The sequence below is a fragment of the Lutra lutra genome, chromosome 18 (assembly GCF_902655055.1).
Source record: "Lutra lutra chromosome 18, mLutLut1.2, whole genome shotgun sequence".
NCBI classification, from domain to species: Eukaryota; Metazoa; Chordata; class Mammalia; order Carnivora; family Mustelidae; genus Lutra; species Lutra lutra.
This window is the reverse complement of record NC_062295.1, coordinates 17436261-17461402: the sequence shown is the minus strand read 5'-3', so window position 1 is coordinate 17461402 and position 25142 is coordinate 17436261. Positions and strand designations below refer to the sequence as shown.

The window sequence follows — 25142 nt, the reverse complement described above, 5'->3', positions numbered from 1 at the left end:
CATTGAGCCAATAGATCGATTTGGGGAGAACTGACATTTTTTTTTAAGATTTTATTTATTTGTCAGAGAAAGGGAGAGCATACAAGCAGGCAGAGTGGCAGGCAGAGGCAGGGAGAGAGAAGCAGGCTCCTGGCTGAGCAAGGAGCCCAATATGGGACTCGATCCCAGGACCCTAGGACCATGACCTGAGCTGAAGGCAACAGCTTAACTGATTGAGCCACCCAGGCATCCCGAGGACTGACATTTTAACAATACCGAGTCTCCCGATCCATAAACCCATGTACCTTTACATTTATTTAGATATTTCTCCATTTCTCTAAGGGTTTTGTAATTTTCGGTATACAGGACCTACACATATTTGGTCAGATTTGTCCCCATGCTTTTCATATTTTCATGGTATTTCTTAAAATTCCTATTCTGATAGTTGCTAGTGTCTAGCAACAATTTCAGAACTTGGTCTTATATCCTGAACTCTCACTAAACTTATATATTAATTCTAGTTTTTCATACAATTTTCTATATAAATTATCCTATTGCCTTAAATAAAGACAGTTTTCCTTCTTTTTCCCAATCTGGGTGCCTCTGATTTATTTATGTATTTTCTTGCCCAAGGGCCCTAGCCAAGACCTGTAATAAGGTGTTGGATCGTGGTAGTGAGAACAGACCTCTTTGTCTTGTTTCTGATCCTAGGGGGTAAAGCTTTTGGTCTTTCGCTACTATGTGTGATGTTAGCTGTATTGTTTTCATAGATGCCTTTTATCAGGTTGGGGGAGTTCCCTTCTATTCCTAGTTTGCTGAGAGTTATTAGAAATGGGTGTTGTGTTTTGTCAAATATTTGGGGGGTACATATATTGAAATAATTATGTGGGTTTTCTTTTCTAGTTATTATGTGAATTACATTGATTAAATGTTAAATTCACCTTATATTGTTGGAATAAACCCCACTGGATCATGATGTGGTAGCTTTTTCATGTGATATTAAATTCAGTTTAATAGAATTTTGTTAAGAATTTTTTCTTTTTTTAAGATTTTATTTACTTATTTGACAGAGAGAGACACAGCAAGAGAGGGAACACAAGCAGGGGAGTGGGAGAGGGAGAAGCAGGTTTCCCGCCGAGCAAGGACCTGATGTGGGGCTCTGTCCCAGGACCCCAAGATCATGACCTGAGCTGAAGACTGATGCTTAACAACTGAGCCACCCAGGCACCCCAAGAATTTTTTCATTTATGTTTGAGAGGGATATTAGTTTTTAGTCATGTTCCTTGTACTGTGTTTGTCTGAATTTTCTGAGTACTGCTGGCTTTGCAGAATTCATTGAGAAATACTCCTCCTCCTTCAGTTTTCTTTTTTTTTTTTAAGATTTTATTTATTTATTTGACAGAGAGAGAGATCACAAGTAGACAGAGAGGCAGGCAGAGAGAGGGGAAGGGAAGCAGGCTCCCTGCTGAGCAGAGAGCCCGATGCGGGACTCGATCCCAGGACCCTGAGATCATGACCTGAGCCGAAGGCAGCGGCTTAACCCACTGAGCCACCCAGGCGCCCCTCCTTCAGTTTTCTTGAAGAGCTAGTGTAGAATTGGAATTTTTTCTTCCTTTTTTCTTTTTCTTTTTAAATATTTTATTTATTTGACAGAGAGAGACAGTGAGAGAGGGAATACAAGCAGGGCAAGTGGGAGAGGGAGAAACAGACTTCCCACCGAGCAGTGAGCCCAACTCCGGGCTGGATCCCAGGGCCCCACGATCATGACCTGAGCCAAAGGCAGATGCTTTAATGATTGAGCCACCCAGGTGACCCAGAATTTTTTTTTCTTCCTTAGGAATTTGGTAGAATTACTCAGTGAAGTCATCTGGCTCTGGAGTTTTCCTTGTTGAAAAGATTTTAACTACAATTTCAATTTCTTTAATAGATATAACGCATATCCAAGTTATCTATCTATCTATCCTTGAGTGAGCTTTGACAGTTTGTGTCTTTCCAGGCATTTGCCCATTTTATCAGAGTCATCAAATTCATGGACATACAGTTACTCATAGTATCTTCTTATTATCCTTTTTAATATTCATAAATCTGGAACAATGCCTTCTTTCTCATTCCTGATATTGGTAATTTGTGTCTTCTCCTTTTTTCTCCTTGATCAGTGTAGTTGGACGTCTATATTTTCACTAATATGAAAACATCGTCTTTTGGTTTCATGGATTTTTCTGTATTATCTTTGAGTTTTCTATTTTGTTAATATCGAGTCTAATTTTTTATTTCCTTTCTTCTGCCTACTGTGTGTTTTACTTCTTTTTCCCCTCCTAATTTCTTAAGGCATTGGCGGAAGTTACTCAGTTGAGGACTTTCTTTTCTAGTATAGGCATTTTAGTGTCACAGATTTCCATTTATATACTATGTTAGGTGCATCCATTTTTGTATGTTCTATTTTTATTTTTATTCAGTTCAAAATTTTAGTTTCCTTTTTGATTTCTCCTTTCACCCATGGGTTATTTAGAAGTATGTTATTTAGTTTCCAAATATTTAAGAGATTTTTCAAATATATGTTACTGATTTCTAATTCCATTTTGGTAGAAGATACTTTGTATGTTTTTTGTCTGTTTGAGTCTATTGAAATTTGTCTTATGACTAAGGCTGTGATTTAACCTGGTAAACATTCTATGTGTACTTGAAAGGAATGTGTATTCTGCTCTTGTTTGCTTGGAGTGTCCTATAAATGTCAGTTAGAGCGAGTTTGTCAAAATGTTCAAGTCTTCTATGCTTGTTTTTTGTCTGGTTCTATTAATTATTGAAAGACAGATGTTGAAATATCTGCCTATAATTATGGATTTGCCTGTTTTTCCTGACTGTTCTGTTGTGCTTTATTTATTATGAAGTTCTCTTACTTGGTGAACAAATGTTAAGTTTGTTATATCCTCTTGATGAATTAACCCCAATGTCATTATGAAATTACCCTCTTTATCTCTTGCAGTAGACATCCCTCTATGTTCAACATTGATGGAACCACTCCAACGTTTTTTGGGTTAAATTTGGCACGGTATAATCTTTTACTGTCCATGTATTTTTTTAAACCTATTTGTATTTTATATTTAAAATGGGTTTCTTTTAGCCTTTAGTTGGTTCTTGCTTTTTTACTCGATCTTACAATCTTGGCTTTTGAGTGGGTATTTAGAGCATTTTCATTTAATGTGACTGTTGATATGATTGGGTTGAGATCATCTGTTCTTTGTTTCCCTTTTCCTTTTTTTCTGCTTTTAGATGAAATGAATATTTTTGTATTCCATTTCATCTCCTCTGTTGGCTTATTAGCTATGACTTTTAATTATGTGGTTTTAGTGCTTGCTCTAGGGTTTATAGTAGACTTCTTAAACTTATCACAGCCCACTTTCAAGTGATATTCCACTTAACAAGTAGTTAGTATAAGAATCTTAGAACATTGTACTTTTATTTCTGCCCTTGGGTTTCATGCTATTTTTGTCATATACTTTACTTCTACTTATTTTGAATACTGATAATACATTGTTGTTATTTTTTATAGGGATTTAAATAATAAGAAACAAAGTATTTCTATTTCCTCACATAGTTACCATTCATTGTGCTCTTTATTCCTTTATGTAGATCCAGGTTTCCATCTGACATCATTTTCTTCTGCCTGAAGAACTTCCTTGAACATTTCCTATAGTGAGGGTCTGCTGGTGATGAATTCTTTCAGCTTTTATATGATTAAAAGTATTTCTATTTTGCTTTCATTTTTGAAAGATTTATTGCTAGTTATAGAATTCTGGTTGACTCCCCCCCTTTAGTACTCTAAAATGTTATACTATCTTTTCATATGCATTTTTTCCAGCAAAAATCTGCTGTCATCCTTACCTTTGTTTCTCTGTAAAATATCTTTCGCCTCTCTGATTGCTCTTTTATTTTTTATAACCACTTTATTGAAATGTAATTCCCATGTTGTACATTTAAAGTGTACAATTCACTGGTTTTTAGTATATTCACAGAGTTGTGCAGTGATCACTACAATCAACTTGAGAGTATTTTATTACCCTGAAAGAAAACCCATATGCTTTAGCTGTTACCACATCCCCCAGATCCTTATCTCCCTAGCCCTGATCCACTTTTCTTTACAGATGTGCCTATATAGGATATTCAATATGAAGGGAATCATAATATGTGGTTTTCCTGATGACTGCCATCTTTCACTTAACATAATGTTTTTAAGGTTCATTCATGTTGTACCTTGTATCCGTATTTAATTTCTTTTTATGGCCAAGTAATATTACATTGTAAGTACATACCACATTTTGCTTCTCTTTCATCAGTTGACAGACATTTGGGTTTCCATGTTTTGGCTAGGGGGTTAATGTTGCTATGAATACTCATGTATTATGTTTATGAAAACATGTTTTAATTCTTCTTGGGTATATACCTAGAATCAGAACTGTTGGATCAAATAGTAATTGAATGTTTAACTTTTTGAGGAATTGCTCAACTGTTTACCAAAGTGGATATACCATTTTACATCCTCACCAGCAATGCATGAGGATTCCAATTTCTCCACGACTTTGCCAACACAAAAGCAATTTTTTTTAAATTATAGGAATTCCAGCAAGTGATTCCTGACCACTTTTAATATTTTCCCTTTATAATTGGTTTTAAGCAATTTGATTATGGTGTTCTTTGGTATAGATTTCCTTATGTTTTTGTGGTTGGTGTTTGTTTAGTTTTTGGAGCTGCATGTTTATTAATGTTTGGAAAATTTTCAGTCATGATTTCTTTTTTTTTTAAGATTTTATGTATTTATTTGAGAGAGAGAGACAGTGAGGGAGAGCATGAACGAGGAGAAGGTCAGAGGGAGAAGCAGACTCCCCGTGGAGCTGGGAGCCCAATGCAGGACTTGAACCCGGGACTCCGGGATCATGACCTGAGCTGAAGGCAGTCGTCCAACCAACTGAGCCACCCAGGTGTCCCTCAGTCATGATTTCTTAAAATATTTTTTCTATCTACCTCCTTTCAGGGTCTCCAATTCTGTGTATATTAGGCCACTTGAAGTTGTCCCCTAGCTCACTAATACTCTGTTCATTTCTTTCCATCTTTTATTCTCTTTGTGTTTTCATTTTGAGCTATTTCCATTGCTATATCTTCAGATTCACTAATATCTTACAAGTATAATCTGCTTTTAATTTTATGCAGTATAATTTTCTTCTCAGTCAGAGTTTTCACATCTAGAAGATTGATTTTGTTCTTTGTTATGTCATCCATGTTTCTACTTAACATATCTCATCTTTCCTCTAGCCTCTTGTATGGAATACTTATGGAACATAATAATCATAATAGCTTGAATTTCCTTATGTACTAATTCTATTTTTTGTGCCATTTCTAAGTTAGTTTTGATTGATTATTTCTCCTTTCTATGAGTTATGTTTTTCTGTTTCCTTGCAAGTCTGATAATATTTGTGATTGTGACAGTGAATTTTACTTTGACATATGCTTCCTATTTCAGTGTTTCTTCAAATATTGTTAAACTTTGATATGGGTTGCATCTCATTTACTTGTTGATCCTTTCAAGGCTTGCTTTTAAAGTCTGTCTGTCTAAACCAGAGTTGTGTTTAGTCTAGGGATAATTCAGTCCCACCACTGAGGCAAAACATTTCTGACAGTTGTACCTGATATCCTGTGAATTAGGAAGTTTGCCATCCTAGGTTAGTGAGCAGGAGTGATTCCTGGCCCTATGTCTTCCCCAAAACTTGATCTCTCAAATCCTTTTGGGTAGTTTTTTCCCCATTGTTCTGGATAGTTTTCTCACAGGCATATGATGATATATACTCAGCTGAAGACTTGGGAGACACCCTTGCAGGTCTCTGGATTTCATTTCCTGTGCAGCTCTGTCCAGTACCCTGCCCTGAAAACTCCATCTGCTTGGCCTGCCTGGACTCCCAGCTCTCTCTCTCTGATTTGGGAAGACCGCCAGCCTCAATCTGAGTTCCACCTCCACAGTGCAGCCTCTCTCTAGGCAGTAATATGGGACAATAATAGAGCTGATCTCATTTGTTTCCTTTGTCCTTCAGTTATTTGTCCTTTGTTATTTGATGTTTGATGTCTTCAAAACTGTTGTCTTATATTTGTCTCTTTTTTTCCAATTTCAGGCAGATAGGTACATCTAATTTCTGTTATTCCATCTTATTTGGAATCAAAAAGCACTCCCTCTTTTTTAAAAGTTAAGCATAAAGTTTTTTTAAAAAGACTTCATTAAACTGTTTAAGGATTTATTAAATAGAGAGAATGTGTGTGTGAGCAAGGGGAGGGGCAAAGGGAAAGGGAGACAAGCAGACTCTCCACTGAGCAAGGAACATGACAGGGGTATGGGGTTCGATCTCAGGATCCTGAGATCATGACCTGAGCTGAAATCAAGTGTTAGACACTTAACCAACTGAGCCAGTCAGACACCCCTCAACTGTTTTATTATATGAAATTTACAGGGTCTGGCCTGCTCTTTGTTCTGTCTACTAGTACTTTATGTGTTGAAAGAACTGGTGTTTTATAATTTTGGATTATGAACTCATATGCAATGGGAATTTAATCTGTGGGAATTCTGTGAGGCTGGGGCTTAAGAAATCTGCCTGTAGGTCAGTTTTCTATTTCCCTGTCCAAAGCTCCCCTCCTTGTGTGTTATTTTTTATTTTGATATTCTTGGGTCATAAAAGTAGTTTACAGTTGACCTTTGAACAACACAGTGAGCTGTGTGGGTCCTCTTATACATGGATTTTTTTTTTAACATTATGTGAATGTATTTTCTCTTTGTTACAATTTTCTTACTAACATTTTCATTTCTCCAGCTTATTTTATATTATAGGAATACAGTATATATTACCTTTACCAATATGTATTAATCAACTATTTATGTTATCAGTAAGGCTTCTGGTCAATAGTAAGATATTAGTAGTTAAATATTTTTTAAGATTTTATTTATTCATTTGACAGAGAGAGAGACAGCAAGAGAAGGAAAACAAGCAGGGGGAGTGGGAGAGGGAGAAGCAGGCTTCCAGCCAAGCAGGAAACCTGATGCAGGGCTCGATCCAAGGACCCTGGGATCATGACCTGAATCGAAGGCAGACCCTTAATGACTGAGCCACCCAGGCACTCCTGTAGTTAAGTTTTTGAAAAGTTGAAGGCTATGTGTGGATTTTTGACGGCATCAGGGGTCAGTGCCAATCACTCCTGTGTTCAAGAGTCAATTGTATACTCAAACATCAAAGACAAGTGAGGACAGGCCATGGTTTTTCATTATCGGGGGAATCGATTTTTTTCCCTGACCTAGAATTCAGGTCAAATCCCATAAGATTCCATGTTTAGTTCAATATAAGGGTAAACTTTGTTCTGTTCCACATTTTCCTTGAGAATACAATGCTTTAAGGTCCCTACATTGATATGGAAATTTCAGTTCTACCTCTTAGGCACAAGACTTTGTCACCAACAGCTGCTTGGAGTCACAACCCAATCTTCTATGGCTACCATGTCCCCACCAAGCTCCAGTTCTTCAGGGTTGGCATGGTTTCAACTGATGTGCTTAGCTCTCTGGTTTTCTGTTTCCTTTTCCCATTTAGAGAGCTCAGCTCTGACTTAAAGGAATTTCTGCTGTATTTTATCCAGAACTTCTTCTATGACTGTTGGGTCCTTTGTCTTGTCAGGAACAGAATATCTCAATTTGCTTCTTAACCCACCATCACTGAGCTCCCACCTCCACAACCTCACTGAGGCTCTTCTTCAAAGGCCACTGATGACCAGGAAGCAGCTGCTAAATTCCCCGGATGCTGTTTCAGTGAGGATGTATTCCAACCACAATTGACAAAATGTCTGGCTAGAAGGAGCTTAAACCATAAAGATTCTCAATTTTCCTAAAACAGCTGGTCAGTTTGGCAGCTCAATTCCATTAAGGACCTATGTTTTCTCTGTCCTTCTTTGTCATCTTTAACGTGTCAGTAACGTTCTTTATCTCATTTTCACATGGTGGCTGCCTCCTGTGACCACATCCAGGTAGCAAAATGTAGCAAGCAAGAAAAGGACTTTCTTCCGCATGAGCTTTTCTCTCTTAACAAGTAGGAAAAATCTTTCCAGAAGGTCCAAGTAGTGGACCCTTTAACCTCTCCGGCAAGATCTGTCACATACCCACCCCTGGAGCAATCACTCAAGTCATCCCTGGGGTTGCCAACATTGCTGTTGGAACAATAAAGGGGTTTTGTTGACAAGGAATATGAGCTGTAGAAATGCGCAAGGCAAGATCTCTGCCCTTGAGGTCTGTGTTGTCTGGGAGAGACAACAGAAACACCGATATAGTGAATGCAAAATTCATGGTCACACAAATTTGGGTGTACAGTAATGTAAATTCTCTATTAGTCTATCCCCAAATCTAATTTCCGCCCTAAACCCCTATTCTTCCACATGCAGGAAACAAAGTATCACACACTGTCAATGCCATCAGGGGGTAGGCAGTCACCTGTGTGTGCCACAGACACCTTCTCTGCTTTCCTGTATAGGACAGCACAGAAGTTTTCTGTATTTGGAGCAGGCTCTTTCCTCTCAGAGGTATTTTACAATGCTGCCCATCTGGCTTTAAAACATAATCCTCCTGGGCGCCTGGGTGGCTCAGTGGGTTAAGCCGCTGCCTTCGGCTCAGGTCATGATCTCAGGGTCCTGGGATCGAGTCCCGCATCGGGCTCTCTGCTCCGCAGGGAGCCTGCTTCCCTCTCTCTCTCTCTCTGCCTGCCTCTCCGTCTGCTTGTGATCTCTCTCTGTCAAATAAATAAATAAATAATCTTTAAAAAAAAAAAAAAAACATAATCCTCCTTTCCTGGACCTTGCCCCCAAATTGCAAAGTGATGTCGAAGCACTCTCTACCTCCTAAGGAAAGTGGTCCACACAGTTTACTAGTTCATTGGAGTGAGGATCAGAGCTTAGTACCAACCCCAGGGTGAAGAACAACAAGAGAAAAATCTTTAATTTCATTTGCTTTAAATGAGAAGCAGAGAAAAATGGCCCAGAGGTGTTTACTTGGAAATGACTAGAGTCCATTTCCTCTGCTGGGCAGAATGGAGGGCAGGGAGGCTGGAGGTAGAGGGGAAGTTCGGGTGTAGACAGACTGGTGCCTGACTGTGGGTGACTCTGAAATGTGTATCTGCTTACCTCCTTGTGTGTTTCTGCTGCCTCTCAGAGACAGCATCACCTCAAGAACAGAGACCCCTCACTTTAGGCATCTCCTCAACCTCTCTTCCCTCCCCTTCTCCTCCTCACTGCCCAGCACAAGACCTTCAACATAGTAAGTGCTCCAAAAAAATGCTTGTTTAATAAAATGTTGTTAGAGTGAATGAATAAATGAGAAAAGGAGGTTACTGTAATGGGAGGAAATGAGCCCAATAGATCTGGAAGCCAAATGTGTTCAACTGTATCCTGATTAAGGAGAGAAACAAATGCATGCATACAGGCAGACAGAGAGAGAGAGAGAGCGTGCTCCTGCCGACAGAGCTGAGCTATGATCACCAAGTAAAGAGGAGACAGCCTCATCAGAGAGCCAGACGGGCCCCACCTGACTCTTACTGCAGCTGGGAAGGAAAAAAAAAAAAGCCTAGAAGGTTCAGCGGGTGCAGTCTCCCCACCTCCGCCCCACTCCCGCTGCTCGGTGAGGCGGCATGGAAGCTGCGGGGCGGGGAGGCAGCCGAGCTGGGCTTTCCAGAACGAGGCAGGATGGTGTGAGCTCAAACGCCCTGCAATTGCTGGAACAACGGTGGCGACACTTGAGTTATTCACAAAGGCTGGAATTCAAATGAGGTTGGCACGGCTCCAAGTCGCAGTAGCTTAGGAGGAGCGAAAAAGGCGTATTAAGTATTCATCAAGATCTTAGCGTTGCGTGGGCTCTGAGCGCTCTCCATCTGCATCCCTCCCTCAACCGCGGATTTTTGCGTTCAGGGGGGCTCCTCCAGAAGCACTTTATCTGTCAGTCTGTAAGGTGGGGGCGGGGGCGGGGGGCCGAAGTTAGGCAGAATTGTCTTATCACATGATGGGGGACCTGTATCATGTGATGACTCCGGTGATGTTGGAGGCGGCATGTGACTCCCAGGGCTACGTGGGCTCAAAAACAATTTAAATACAAAAACACAAGCAGGTTCCCCTCCTCTCTTTTGCCTTTTGGTCTGGCTCTCCCTGTCTTTGGGTTGGTGCCCGACTGAATGGAAAATCCGTCATCTTGCAGGCACTAACCTGTGAGCACCGGGTACCTGGAGACCAGGCCCCCTCTGCTGGGGGTCCCCCAGGAGCTGTGCCCCATCATTCTGCAGCCCACTGACTCCCAGCCTGGTAAGTTACTGAACAGTTTGAGCAATTATTTGTGAAGCTGTCCTAGACTGCCTCATTAGCATGCACAGGGCACCCTCATTGGGCACTGGGCACATTGGGAGGAAAGTGCCTGCCGGCTCTGGAGAGCTGCAGCTCTCCGGTCTGTGCGCCAGACCTCCGCTGCCTTCTTGGGAAGCGGAGCTGTGCTGGTTCCGCAGGCGCTGGGATGGAAGGAGCGCCTCCATCCCTTTCCCCCCTAACCATCCCCCACCCACCCACCAACCCCCGCCAGCCTGCCTCTTTCCCATCTCTCTCCTCTCTCCGTCTTGACGTCTCTCAGCTGACCTCTCCCGCTCCAATTCCCATGTTCCCCTCTTATTTGCCTCTACTTTCTTTCTCCCACTGCTTTTCTTAGGGGGTCTGCTCCCCTTGCCTTAAAAAAATTTTTTTGGACACCTAGATCTTATATTCCTTCGGTCCAGAGCCTGAAAGACATGCCTTTGAGAACTTGGTGATTGGAAATGTACTAACTATCCCTTCTAAAATATTTTTCTCACTAATACAATGTAGATGGCCTGGTTCCTGTCATATATGTGTGTGCGTGTGCGCGTCTGTGTTAAAGGGTGACCGATCTGTTTCTTGGGGCCATCGGAGCTGTTTCTTGGATGGACCTTTGTTGGCTCCTGATCCCCACTCAGCTAGGGGATCATCAAGTGATAGGAGGGGCACTTACAGCAGTCAGGAGACATTGCTCTCTGACCCCAAATGTCTGGCTCTATGGGAGAAATCAAGTCTTAAAGCAGGAGCCAAGATCCAGTCAGTGCTCAAGGATTAGGGGCTCTACGCATCTTGGAGAGGTGACTCAGAGTTTGAGGCCATACCTTTGCAGAATAAGGCAGATCGCTGGCTGAGAAACTAGCCATGGGGAAGGCACATGTAAATTTAAGCATGGCAGTGTTCATACTTACTACATAGGAAGGAGATGTTGGTTATGTCAGAAGCTTCTGGTTCACTGTTATCCAGGTGTGCTGATACCTGTTCGGCAAGAAATAATTAATAATTATTGCACACAATCCACCTAACAACTCAATGAGCAAGTGCTATTTTTATCCCCAACTTAGAGATGGGCAAACTGAGGCACAAAGCAGTTAGACATTCAACCAGTAAGTGATAGAGGTAGGATTCAAGCCCAGGCAGCTGTTCTCCAGAGCCCACACAGTTAATTACTATGATAAACTCCCTCAAAAAAGAAAAAAAATAATAAATCCAGGGGCAGCTGGGTGGCTCAGTTGGATGGGCATCTGCCTTCTGCTCAGGTCATGATATCCACGTCCTGGGATTGAACCCTGCATCGGGCTCCCAGCTCAGCGGGGAGTTTGCTTCTCCCTCTCCCTCTCCCTCTGCTTATGCTCTCTCTCTCTCTCTCTCTCTCTCAAACAAATAAGTAGAATCTTAAAAAAAAAATCCATCCACATTACTATGTGACAGTAATATGCAAGGTTCAGGGTTATTTTTGCGAACAAAACAGAGACATCCTGTTCTCATGGACTTGACAGCTCATTGGAGAAGGCAGTTATTAAACGTCATCACATAAGACAATATATTATTTCAAATCAGGGCATTTGCTAAAAAGAATAGTAGGGTGATGTGAGAATGTTCACCTGCAGACATACTTCAGTTGGGGGACAAAGAAGAACAGTTGGTCAGAGGAGTCCCCTCTGCCCATATAATACTCAAGATGTAACCTGAGAGAGGAGCAGAGAGTCAAGCAGGTGAAGAGCCAGGAAGAACATTCCAGACAGAGGGAACCGTATGTGCGAGAGCCTTGAGGTGGGAAAGAGCTGGGACCACTCGAGGAGCAGCAGGAGGTTGATAGGCTGAGCCCATTGTGAGTTCAACCATAACAGGAGATGAGCCCCTCCAGACTATGTGGATCTCTTGTGGGCCTTGCTAAAGGCAAACATGGGTTGTATTTCAGGATCAATGAAAAACCATTAAGGCATTTTAAGTAGGGAAGTAGCATAATTGGATCTGCAGTACAAAAAGACTTCTTCAAGAGGTGTATCTGTTTTTGCTGCATTACAAACCACACTGAGACGTAGTGACTTAAAACAATCCTCGTTTATAGCTCCTAATGCCATGAGTTGGCAGTTGAAGGTGGGATCATCTGGATGGTAGACTTCTTGCCTGGGTTCACTCATGTAACTGGGCAGCTGGCACACTGGCTGCTGGTGGCTGATTCTAGATGATCTCATGCACGTGTCAGCTGATTGGCGGGGGCAGCTGAAACTGACTGGGCCATGTGTCTCCCTATCTAGCAAGCTAGCCCAGTTTTCTTCATATGATGGCTGGGTTCCAAAAGCAACAAGAGAAGGGGAGCCCCCAATGCACAAGCACTTTACAAACACCTACTTGTTTCACGTTTGCTAATGTTCCATTGGCCCAGACAAATTACATGGTCAAGACCAGATTCAAGGGATGGAGAAATATATCTCTGAGCTAGAGGAGCTACAAAATACTGGGTTCTGTTTGTTTCCAGTGTATAGCCTGAATTCAAAATAATAAGCTGGGTACTCTCTTCCTCTCCTATGGGAGGAACTGAAAGCCAGGAGGAAATTCAGAGCCAATTTTGCTATGGTTGGAAATGAACTTAAACTTGGTTGTATATCAAACTTTGTGTTCTGATTAGAACAAGTAGGAGTCTGAGCATCTGTTTTGGCCACGGATCAGGAGTGTATCTAGAATGTGGTATAGAAATGTCTCCTCCTTTTCTCACAGGATTATCTGGGAATAGCTCGGAGTCTAGGAATACTTTTAAGATTATTACCCTAGAATGAAATTTGGCCATATGGAGCTCAGAATGTGTTTAAGTGTTCCATGCAAGGCAACAGCATGTACAAAGGCCCTGAGGCAAGGAAGTAGGTGGCTTGTTTGGGAAATAGGAGACAATTTAGTTTCATGTAATTGCAGTGGAAATGGAATAGGAGTGGACAGATTGAAAAGATGCTTAAGACGTAGGGGGAAAAAAGCAAATCTTGCTGATGGTCTAATAGGGGTTGAAGAAAAGGTACATATTAGAGAAGTCTCCCAGGTTGGTGATACTATATCCTAAAGTGGAGAAACTAGGTTTGGATCAGGATGTTTGCAGGGGCAAAAGGAGTAGGAAAGGCTAAAAAAAGTCAAACATGCTATCAGCTGGGTCAAATGTTGCTGAGGCACTGAGTAAATTAAAGGACAGAAAAGCTTCTGTTTGACTTAGAAACACGGAGGTAGCTGAAGACTTCAACGAGCAATTTTGGTGGAGTGGTGAGGATGGAGGCAAAATTGGAGGGGGTAAGGAGTGAATGAAGGTAAACTATGAAAAAGATAATAGGAATCAGGCAGTATTTAGCTATGGGTCAGAGTCAAGGGAACTCTCTTGATTTTACATTTGCTTTAAAAAAAAAAAAGAAGCCTCTAGATTATGTAAACTATCAGAGTAGTCCAGCTGGAAGAGAGTGAGGGAATGGGATCCAAAGTGTGTATGAATGAATAGGTGATGACAGATTTTTTTTAAATTTTTATTTATTTATTTGACAGAGAGAGAGAGAGAGATCACAAGTAGGCAGAGAGGCAGGCACAGGGAGAGGGGGAAGCAGGTTCCCCGCTGAGCAGAGAGCCCGATGTGGGGCTCAATCCCAGGACCATGAGATCATGACCTGAGCCAAAGGCAGAGGCCCAACCCACTGAGTCACCCAGGCGCACCCTTTTTAAAATTTTGTTAAAGATTTTATTTATTTATTTGACAGACAGAACACAAGTAGGCAGAATGGCAGGCAGAGAGAGATGGGGAAGCAGGCTCCCTGCAGAGCAGAGAGCCAGATGTGGGGCTCGATCTCAGGACCCTGGAATCATGACCTTAGCCGAAGGCAGAGGCTTTAACCCACTGAGCCACCCAGGCGCCCCAGATTTTTATTTTTTATAGGAGGGGATAATGAGAAAAGATGGAGCAGATACAGGGAAGCTTGTAGATGTGATGTTGGGAAGATGAAGCACTTGCTATCTGTCAACTTTTATTTTCACAGTGAAGTATAAGGCAAGGTCATTAGCAGAGAGAAAAGGAGATAGAAGGGGAAAAGAGGAAGACATAGTCCTCTTGGAGACGGAGAAATGAGCATTGTAAAGAAAGGAACAGGGATGCTGGATAAAGCAGAGTGCCTATTTTTTTTTTAAGATTTTATTTATTTATTTGACAGACAGAGATCACAAGTAGGCAGAGAGAGAGGAAGAAGCAGGCTCCCTGCGGAGCAGAGAGCCCGATGCGGGACTCGATCCCAGGACCCTGAGATCATGACCTGAGCCGAAGGCAGCGGCTTAACCCACTGAGCCACCCAGGAGCCCCAAAGACTGTGTTCTTGAAGGGAGTCCTGCATTGGCATCACCTGCGAGGTCGTTAGAAATGCAGATTATCAGGCTTCACTTCAGATCTTCTGAATCCAAATCTGCATTTTTAGCAAGATCTTTTTTATTTGTATGCACATTAAAGATTGAGAAGCACAGGGATGCCTGGGTGGCTCAGTTGGTTAGGCATCTGACTTTTGATCTCAGCTCAGGTCTTGATGTCAGGGTCACGAGTTCAAGCCCTGCATTGGGCTACATGCTGGGTGTCGAGCCGACTTAAAAAAAAAAAAAAGATTGAGAAGCCCAGATCTAGATTGTCTGTGGAAGAAAAATGTGGCTGTTCTGCACAAGGTGAGAAGGTAACGAACCTCAAAATGTCCCTTTCAAGGGCGCCTAGGTGGCTCAGTGGGTTGGGCCTCTGCCTTCGGCTCAGGTCATGATCTCAGGGCCCTGGGATCGAGCCCCGCATCAGGCTCTCTTGCTTGATGGGGAGCCTGCTTCCCCTCTCTTTCTGCCTGCCTCTCTGCCTACTTGTGATTTCTTTCTCTGTCAAATAAATAAAATCTTGAAATAGATCTTTATTGAGCAAATTTCTTTTTTTTTTTTTTGCTCTGGTTTTTATTTTATTTTTATTTATTTATTTTAAAAAAGATTTTATTTCTTTATTTGACAGAGAGAGAGAGAGAGATCACAAGTATGCAGAGAGACAGGCAGGGGGGTGGAAGCAGGCTCCCCGTGGAGCAGAGAGCCCAATGTGGGACTCATCCCATGACCCTGAGATCATGACGTGACCTGGAGGCAGAGGCCCAACCCACTAAGCCACCCAGGTGCCCTATCTTATTTTTAGTATACAGAATTTCAAACTTATTAAAATTTAGTGAGACCTCACATACCATCATAAGTTTCAATAATTTTCAACTCATGGCCAATCTTTTCTTTATACCACCCCTCCCACCCAGGATTGTTTTGAGTCAAATCATAGACTAATGTCATTTCACCTGTAAATATTTCATTATTGACCTCTAAAAGACAAGGACTGCCTTTTTAACCACAACCGCTGTACCATGACCACATCCCAATAAAATCAAGAATAAATCCTTATTATCATCAGATAACCAGTTAATGCTCACATTAACTGCAATTGCCATATTATTTAATTTGTAATTTTTTGTTCAATGAGTATCCAAATAAGGTCCACCCATGGCAGTTGGTGACTATGTCTCCTTAGTCTTTTGTAAGTTATAGGTTCCTTTTTCATCTCTTTTTTTTCCCTTGACATTTTGAAGGTTTATTTATTTATTTGAGAGAGAGAGAGAGAGAGAGAGAAGAAACAAGATGATTTGTTCTCTAGATTTTCCCAAAGTCTAGACTTTGCTGATTGTTTACTCTTGGTATCACTTAGTATGTCCCACTATCTTTTATATTCTCTATAAACTGGTAATTAGACCTAAAGGGAATTGCTTTTGAAAAAAAAATATTTATAGTGAAATATATCCCATATAAATCATGTAAAAAATATATATGTACAGCTTAAAGAATAAAAATGTCCCCATAGGGGACACCTGGGTGGCTCAGTGGGTTAAGCCTCTGCCTTCGGCTCAGGTCATGATCCCAGGGTCCTGGGATCGAGCCCCACGTTGGGCTCTCTGCTCAGCAGGGAGCCTGCTTCCCCCTCTCTGTCTGCCTCTCTGCCTACTTGTGATCTCACTCTCTCTGTGCCAAATAAATAAATAAAATCTTTTTTTAAAAATGCCCTCATAGCAACCACCTCCTGTCTTAGAAACTTTCTAAAAATAGCCCTCTTCATCTTCCCTAGAGGTAACTTTTATCTTGACTTTTATAATAATTTTTCTGCTATTTTTTCCCCATATATGTGTGCATCCCTAAGCAATATATTATTTAGTTTTTCCAACTTTGTGAGTTGTATGTAAATGTAATCACACTACAGACATTCTTCTGTGGCATGTATTTTTCTTGATATATTCTTTAAAGATTTTATTTATTTATTTGTCAGAGAGAGAGGGAGAGAGAAAGCATGTACGCACAAGCGGGCAGAGTGGTATGCAGAAGCAGAGGGAGAAACAGGCTCCCTGCTGAACAAGGAGCCGGATGAGGGACTCAATCCCAGGACTCTGGGATCATGACCCGAGCGGAAGGCAGCGACTCAACCAGCTGAGCCAGCCAGGCATCCCTTGCTTGATATTTTTATTTTTGTTTTTATTCATGTCTATATTTTATTCATGTCTATATATATTTTGTTTTATTCATGTCTATATTTTTGTATTATATTCATGAGCTATGGCTCATTCATGTTCATTGGCCTATAGTAATCAATCACGTGAATGTTTTACAATCTATCCGTTCTACTCTTGGTGGGCATTTGGGACCTCCTGCCCAACTTGGGGGTATTATGAATAATGCTGCTATGAACATTCTTGTACATGTCTTGTATCCTTGCGCAAGAATTCCTCTAGGTATATACTTAGAAGTGAAAATGCTAGATCATAGAGGCGCCTGGGTGGCTAAGTAGGTTAAGTATCTGCCTTCAGCTCAGGTCATGATCCTCGGGTCCTGGGATGGAGCCCTGCATCCCATCAGACTCCCTGCTCAGCGGGGAGCCTGCTTCTCCCACTCCTTCTCCCTCTGCCACTCCCCCTGCTTGTGTTCTTTTTCTCTCTCGCTCTCAAATAAATAAATAAAATCTTAAAAAGAAAAGAAAAATACTTGATCATAGAGTATGCCTCAGTTCAACTTTACAAGAAACTGCTAAACTCTTTTCTGCAAGCTGATTTTGTTCCTCTCCAGTCCTTACACCTTTTAATTTCTTTTTGTTCCCTCATTGTACCAGCTAAATCCTCTAATACAATATAATAGGAAATAATTCTTGTCTCATTTTGATCTCAAAGGGAAAGCATTCCACATTACACAGTTAGGTAACATGATTGCTGAAGGGTTTTTTTTTTTTAGAGTTTTGTGTGTGGTAGGTTTTTTTGAATCAGATTAAGAAAATTCTTATTTCTCCTTTGCTCAGTTTTATTTAACCATTAATGGTTTTTTAAGTTTATCAGACACATTTCCTGTCTTTTGAGATGATAAAATGATTTCCCTACTTTTATTCTTTTAGTATTGTGAATTATATTGATTTTCTTTTTTCCCAGCTTTATTGACATATTATTAATATAAGCGATGCTGCTGTAGGGTGTACAGTGTAATGATTTGACGCACACATGTATTGTGAAATGGTTGCCGCAATAAAGTTAGTAAACAGCACCAGTTTCTCTCATAATTTTTTCCTTGTGTTTGTGGTGATAACATTTAATATCTACTCTCTTAACAACTTACAGTAATATAGTATAGTTAATCATAGTCATCAGGCTGTACACTAAGTTCCCAGAACTTAGAGCTGGAAGTGTATGCTCTTTGACCAACATCTCCCTCATTTTCCCTGCACCCTCCCACCCCCCAGCTCTTGACAACCATGATCTTACTGTTTCTGTGAGTTCAGACTTTTGAGATCCCACATGTAAATGAGGATACACAATATTTTTGTTTCTCTGTCTGACTTATTTCACTTGGCCCTCGGGGCCCATCCATATTGTCACAAAATGCAGGATTTCCTTCTTTTTTATAGCTGAATAATATCCCACTGTGTGTGTGTGTGTGCGCATATCACAGTTGATGTGTGTGTGTGTACATATCACAGTTGGTGTGTGTGTGTGCGCGCATATCACAGTTGATGTGTGTGCGTGTGTGTGTATACATATCACAGTTGGTGTGTGTGTGTGTGTGTGCGTGTGCGTGCGTGCATATCACAGTTGATTGAGCCATTCATCTATCAGTGGGCACTTATGTTGTTTCCATGTCTTGGCTATTGTGGATAATGCTGTAATGAACCTGAGGGTGCAAATGTCTCTTCACTATTGATTACATTTCCATCAAATATATACCCAGAAGCAGGATTCCTGGGTCATATGGCAGTTCTATTTTTTTGAGGAACCTCCATATAGCGTTTTCTATAGTGGCTGCACCAGTTTACATTCCCACCAACAGTCCACCAGGGCTCCCTCTTCTCCACACCATCCCAACATTGGTTGTCTCCTGCCTTTTTGGAAATAGCCATTCTAATGGGTATAAGGTGATATTTTGTTGTGGTTTTGGTTTACATTCCCTTGATGATGAGTGGTGTTGAGCATCTTTTCATGTACCTGTTGATCATCGGAATGTCTTCTATGGGAAAAATGTCTATTCAAATCCTTTCATCAGATTTTTTTTTTTTTTGTATTGGACTGTGGGAGGTCCTCATGTATTTGGGGTATTAACCCCTAACAGATAAATGATCTGTAAATACTTTCTCCCATGCTATAGGTTGCCTTTTCATTTTGCTGATTGTTGCTTTTGCTGCTCAGAGGCTTTTTAGTTTGATGTAGTCCCACTTGTTGATTTTTGCTTTTGTTACCTAAACTTTGTTGTCATATCCTAAAAATCATTGCTAAGACTGACATCAAGGAGAATTTCCCCTGTGTTTTCTGCTGGTACATTTTATAGTTTGGGGCCTTCCATTTAAGTCTTTAATCCGTTTCTGGAGATGCTTGGGTGGCTCAGTCAGTTAAGCATCTGCCTTTGGCTCAGATGATCCCACGGTCCTGGGATCGGAGTCCCACTTTGGGCTCCTTGTTCAGCAAGGAGCCTGCTTCTCTCTCTACCTACCACTCCCCCTGCTTGTTCTCTCTCTCTCTCTCTGACAAATAAATAAAATCTTAAAAAAAAAAAAATCTTTAACCCATTTCCAGAAAACTTTTGTGAGTGGTGTAAGACTGGGGTCCATTTTCATTCTTTTGCATGTAAATACCCCGTTTTCCCAGTACCATTTATTGAAGAGGCTATCCCTTCCCTAGTAAGTATCCCTGGCTCCCTTCTCATGTATTAGTTGCCTGTGGATGCGTGGGCTTATTCCTGGGCTCTCAGTGCTCTCCCACTGGTTTATGTGTGCTTCTATCCCAGTACCATACTGTTTTGAATTCTATAGCTTTATTATAAATCTTCACATCAAGGAGTGTGTTTTGTTCTTCCAGCTTTGTTCTTTCCCAGGATTTCTTTGGCTGTTCAGGCTTTTTTGCAGTTCTCTATACATTTTAGGATTGTTTTTTCTATTTCTGTAAAAAATGGCCCCTGAGATTTTGATAGGGATTGCACTGAATCTACTGATGAATAGTATGGACAAATTAATAACATTAATTCTTCCAATGCATGTACATGACTATATTTCATTTGTTTGTATCCTCTTCAATTTTTTAAATCAGTATCTTGTAATTTGCAGCAAATAGATGTTTCATCTCCTTGCTTAAAATTTATTCCCAAGTAATTTATTATTTTTGATGCAGTTTTATTTTTGCTTATTTTTTAAAGGAATTTATTTATTTATTTGTCAGAGAGAGAGAGAGCACAAGCAGGGGGGAGAGGCAGGTAGAGGAAGAAGCAGACTCCCCACTGAGCAGGGAGCCCAATGAAGACCTCAGCCCCAGGACCGTGGGATCATGACCTGAGCCAAAGGCCAATGCTTAACCAACTAAGCCACCCAGACATTCCTTTTGATGCCATTTTAAATGGGATTTTTTTCCCAGATAGTTTGCTGCTACTTTTTGAAATGCAGCTGTTTTTTATAAGTTGGTTTAGTATCCTGCAACCTTACATAATTCATTTATTAGTTCTAATGGGTTTTTTTTGTATGTGTGAAGTTTTTAGGATTTTCCATATATAAGATCATAACATCTGCAAAGATGATTTTACTTCTTTCTCCCTGAAATGGATCCCTTTTATTTCTTTTTCTTGCCTAATTGCCCTGGCTAGGACTTCCAGTACTATGTTGAACAGGAGTATTGAGAGTGCGCACCTTTCTTTTGTTCCTGATCTTGGTGAGAAATCAACCTTTCATTGTTGACTCTGGTGTGGGTTTGTCATATAGGACCTCTATTATATTGAGGTATGTTTCTTCTATACCCAACTTGTTAAGAGTTTTTATCATGAAAGGATGTCGAGTTTTGTCAAATACTATTCTTCTTGTATTGAGGTGATCATACGATTTTTACCTTTTATTCTATTGATATGGTATATCACATTTATCAATTTGCAACCCAGGAATGAACCTCACTAGATCATGTTATATGATCATTTTTAATATGCTGTTGAATTCATTCTGCAAGCATTTTGATGAGGATATCTGAATCTATATTCATTAGGAATATTGGCCTGTGGTTTACTTTTCTTGTGTTGTCCTTATCTGGCTTTGGTATCAGAGTAATGCTGCTCATAAAACGAGTTTGGGAGTATCCCTTCCTCTTCAAATTTTGGGAAGAGTTTGAAAAGGATTGATGTTAATTCCTCTTTAAATATTTGTTACAATTGTCAAAAAAAAATAAATAAATATTTGTTACAATTCACCAGTAAAGCCCTCTGGTGCTGGGCTTTTCTCTCTTGGGAGGTTTTAAATTATTGATTCAATCTCCTTACTTGTTTTTGGTCTGGTCTGATTTTCTATTTCTTCATGATTCAGTCTTGATAGGTTGTACGTTTCTAGGAATTTATCCGTTTTTTCTAGATTATCCAATTTGTCAGCGTATAATTGTTCATAGTAGTCTCTTATGATCATTTGTATTACTGTGGTGTCAGTTCTAATGTCTCCTCTTTCATTCCTGATTTCAGTTATTTGGGTCCTTTCTTTTTTTCTTTGTCCAGATAAAGGTTTGTTCATTTGTTTATCTTTTTAAAAATTGTTAATTTGGTTGATCTTTTCTATTGTTTTTACTCTATTTCATTTGTTTCTGCTTTGATCTTTGTTATTTCCTTCTTTCTGCTGACCTTGGGCTTAGTTTTTCTAGTTCCTTAAGGGGTAAATTTAGGTTTTTTACTTTTGATTTTTCTTTTTTGTTGTTGTTGTTTTAGGTCCCTGTCATTTTAGTCAGGATTGCCATGAAAAGCAATAACCTAGCCACTTCACCCTCCTTCTCCACCTAACCCCCAATCCCCTTCATATGCATACAGCACGGGAACCCAAAGACCTCTCCCCTCCCCTCCAACCTCCCCATTCCTATTAGGGGAAGAAATGTCACTAAATGGGTTCACCTTCTTCCATACAGCTTGAAACAGGATGAATAAAAATATCTTTATGAAGAGTTTTGTTGTGTTATTATCTTAGGGTAGAGCCCAAGGCAGACTTAAAGGCTGGGTAAAGTTCGGGAATCTCTAAGAGACCAGAATTTTTTTCAGGGGCTCAGAACCCATAGTTTGCTTGGAAAAGGGACTGTGTTGAGAGGACAGGGGCTAGACTGGTCTAGGCTGAAAGTTTTTCTCAAGAGTATTGTGAGGATAAGGGCACCTTAAAATCCATTCTCCTTCTTCTTCCCATACCTTCCCCAGCTTCCAGGTAGAAGAGTAGAGGTCTTCTGGGGAGGGGATAGTCACAGTTATTTCAAGAGTTCATCTGTGATTCCCAGGGCTGCCAGTGAGCAGGGCTGATTCCTGGTGCTGCCCGACCTCTTCCCCCATGTCAAGATTTTTTTGTCTTTGCCCATGAGCACCAAGTTCTGAAAGGAGGTCAGATGGTGATAAAAATTTCCTTGGCTGCATCATTCTTATCCACCACTACAGATAGGCAAATCTCTGGTTCCACGAGCCTGTTGAAAATGGTCTCCAGAGTCTCATGCAAATAACACTTGAGGACGTATTTAAAAATTTTATTTATCTATTTATTTGAGAGAGAAAAGGAGAGAGAGAGAGAGCAAGCATGTGAGTGGCAGGAGCAGAGGGGAAAGGAGAGGAAAAGGGAGAGAATCTCCAACAGAGTCCATGCTCAGCATGGAGCCTGTTGCAGGGCACAGTCTCACAACCCCGAGATCATGACATGAGCCAAAGCCAAGAGTCAGACACTTAGCTGACAGAACTATCCAGACACACACCCAAGGACACATTTAAAGTAATGTGATCAATATCGTAGAGCTTTGGTCGCTGACACATCTAGGTTATGGTAGGTCTTTTCCGCTGCCAAATTGATAACATAAAACTCTGAGTAGATGTCCATCACACACGCTTTCTCATCCACCACTGGCAGGGCTGAGAATCAGTGCATTCAGAATGCCTAGAGCCATGGAGACAGGGATGGGAGTGTTGGCCTACATGCCAATCTGCAGTCCTTCCAGAGACTTAGACATGAACTCTGGCTTGGGAAACACAGTGACAAACAATTTGAAGAACTTGAGGATGCGCTTATAGGTGAGGATGTGCAAGGTGTTGCCTTATTCCAGGTCAGTAACTGGCACCCTGTGGGTCTTATTCTGAATCAATGAAGAGATAGCATCAAACAAGCTGGCCTTAGAAGCAACACGGACAAGGGATTAAAGAACTCCTGCGGGTACACTTCCCTCCAGGTTTCTGTCTCGCATTGCCCCGGCCTATAGATCTATACCAAGACTGGTTTATCAGCAGCAGTGCAGGATACTGATGAAATCCTTGATGGCCGGCATGCCCACAAAACTTTGCCTCTTACCTTCCCACAAAGGGGCAGCTCTCAGACCATTGGTTACCAAAGGGGGTAAGAAAAAAAAGCTTTCTTCATCTACAGGGAAATATTAAATATAAATATATTAGAGTTTGTGGGAATCAGGTCAGAGCTGTGATGAGACTTCATAAAAGAAGTGTACATGCTGTGATTGGATTCTGGGGTCCCTTGAGGATGCTTATTTTCCAGAGCTGGAAGCTAACCCAAGAATTGACCCTCTCCTTTGCAAGAGACACTGGTTGGGTTCTTTTGCTTTAGGAAGCATGCTTTCTTTTTTTTCCTCAATGAAGGCATTTATTGCTTTAAACTTCCCTCTCCGAACTGCTTTTGTTGCATCCCGTAAGTTTAGTGTGCGCTTCCATTTTCCTTTGTATCAAGATATTTTCTGGGGAACCTGGGTGGCTCAGTCGGTTAAGCATCTGCCTTCGGCTCAAGTCATGATCCCAGGGTCATGGGATCGAGCCCACATCGGGCTCCCTGCTCATCAGGAAGCCTGCTTCTCCCAATCCCTTTGCCTCTCCCCCTGCATGCTCGCTCACTCTCTCTCTCTCTCTCTCTGTCAAATAAATAAAATCTTTTTTTAAAAGATAATTTTTTATTTCACTTTTCATTTCTTTTTTGACCTAGTGGTTGTTGAAGAGTATGTTTCCACACATTTGTGAATTTTCCAGTTTTCTTCTTGTAATTCATTTCTAGTTTCACACCATTGTGGTCAGAAAAAATATTTGGTACGATTTCAGTCATACTTGCTAAGAATTTCTCTGTAACCTCACCTATCTATCCTAGAGAATATTCCATGTGTCCTTTAGATGCATGTGTATTCTACTGCCATTGGGTGGAATGTTCTGCATAAATTATGCTAAGGTATAGTTCAAGTCCAATGTTTCCTTATGAATTTTCTGTCCAGATTTTCTGTCTGGATAAACAAGTCCATTGTTGTAAGTCCCCTCCTGTTATTGTAGTGCTGTTTATTTCTCTCTTCAGATCTTTTAGTATTTGCTTAATATATTTTGTTGCTTGGATATTGAGTGCATATATATTTGCAATTGTTATATTCTCTTGATGAATTAACCTCTTTATCATTGTAAAATGACCTTTGTTGTCTCTTGCTACAATTTTTGACTTGAAGTCTGTTTTGCTGATATAAGGATAGCTATTCCTACTCACTTTTGGTTTCCATTTGCATGAAGTATATTTTTTCTACCCTTTGCTTTGAGACTATGTGTGTACTTAAGGTTAAAGTGAGTCTCTTGTAGGCAACATATAGTTGGATTGTGTTTGTTTTTTTCTTTTAGATTTTATTTATTTATTTGACAGAGAGAGAGAGAGAGAGATCACAAGTAGGCAGAGAGGCAGGCAGAGAGAAAGGGGGAAGCAGGTTCTCTGCTGAGCAGAGAGCCTGATGCAGGGCTTGATCCCAGGACCCTGGGATCATGACCTGAGCCGAAGGCAGAGGCTTTAACCCACTGAGCCACCCAGGCACCCCAGGGTTGTTTTTTAATCCATTCAGCCACTCTATGCTTTTTGATTAGAGAATTTAATCTCTTTACATTAGCAGTAGTTATTAATAGGTAAGTACTTATTAATGCCATCTTACTGTTTTCTGGTTGCTTTATATTTCCCTTATTTCTTTCTTCCTCTTTGTTTATCTTTCATTGTGAGTTGATGATTTTCCATAGTAGCAAGCTTTGATCATCTTTATCTTTTGTGTGTCTACCATAGGTCTTTGTTTTGTGGTTATTCTGAGAATTGTATAAAACGTCTCATAAACTTAACAGTCTATTTTAAGATGATAATTTAACTTCAATCATATACAAAAATTCAACCCTCTTACAGCCCTCCCATATTTTATGTTTTTGATGTCACAATCTCATTTATATTGTAGATCCACTAA

The 25142-nt window shown here is 40.7% G+C and overlaps 1 pseudogene; it reads right to left on the bottom strand.

Annotated features, from left to right (window-relative positions):
• Window positions 1-22170: 22170 nt before the first annotated feature.
• LOC125091130 (5'-AMP-activated protein kinase subunit gamma-1-like) lies at window positions 22171-23437 on the bottom strand (annotated as a pseudogene).
• Window positions 23438-25142: the final 1705 nt, after the last annotated feature.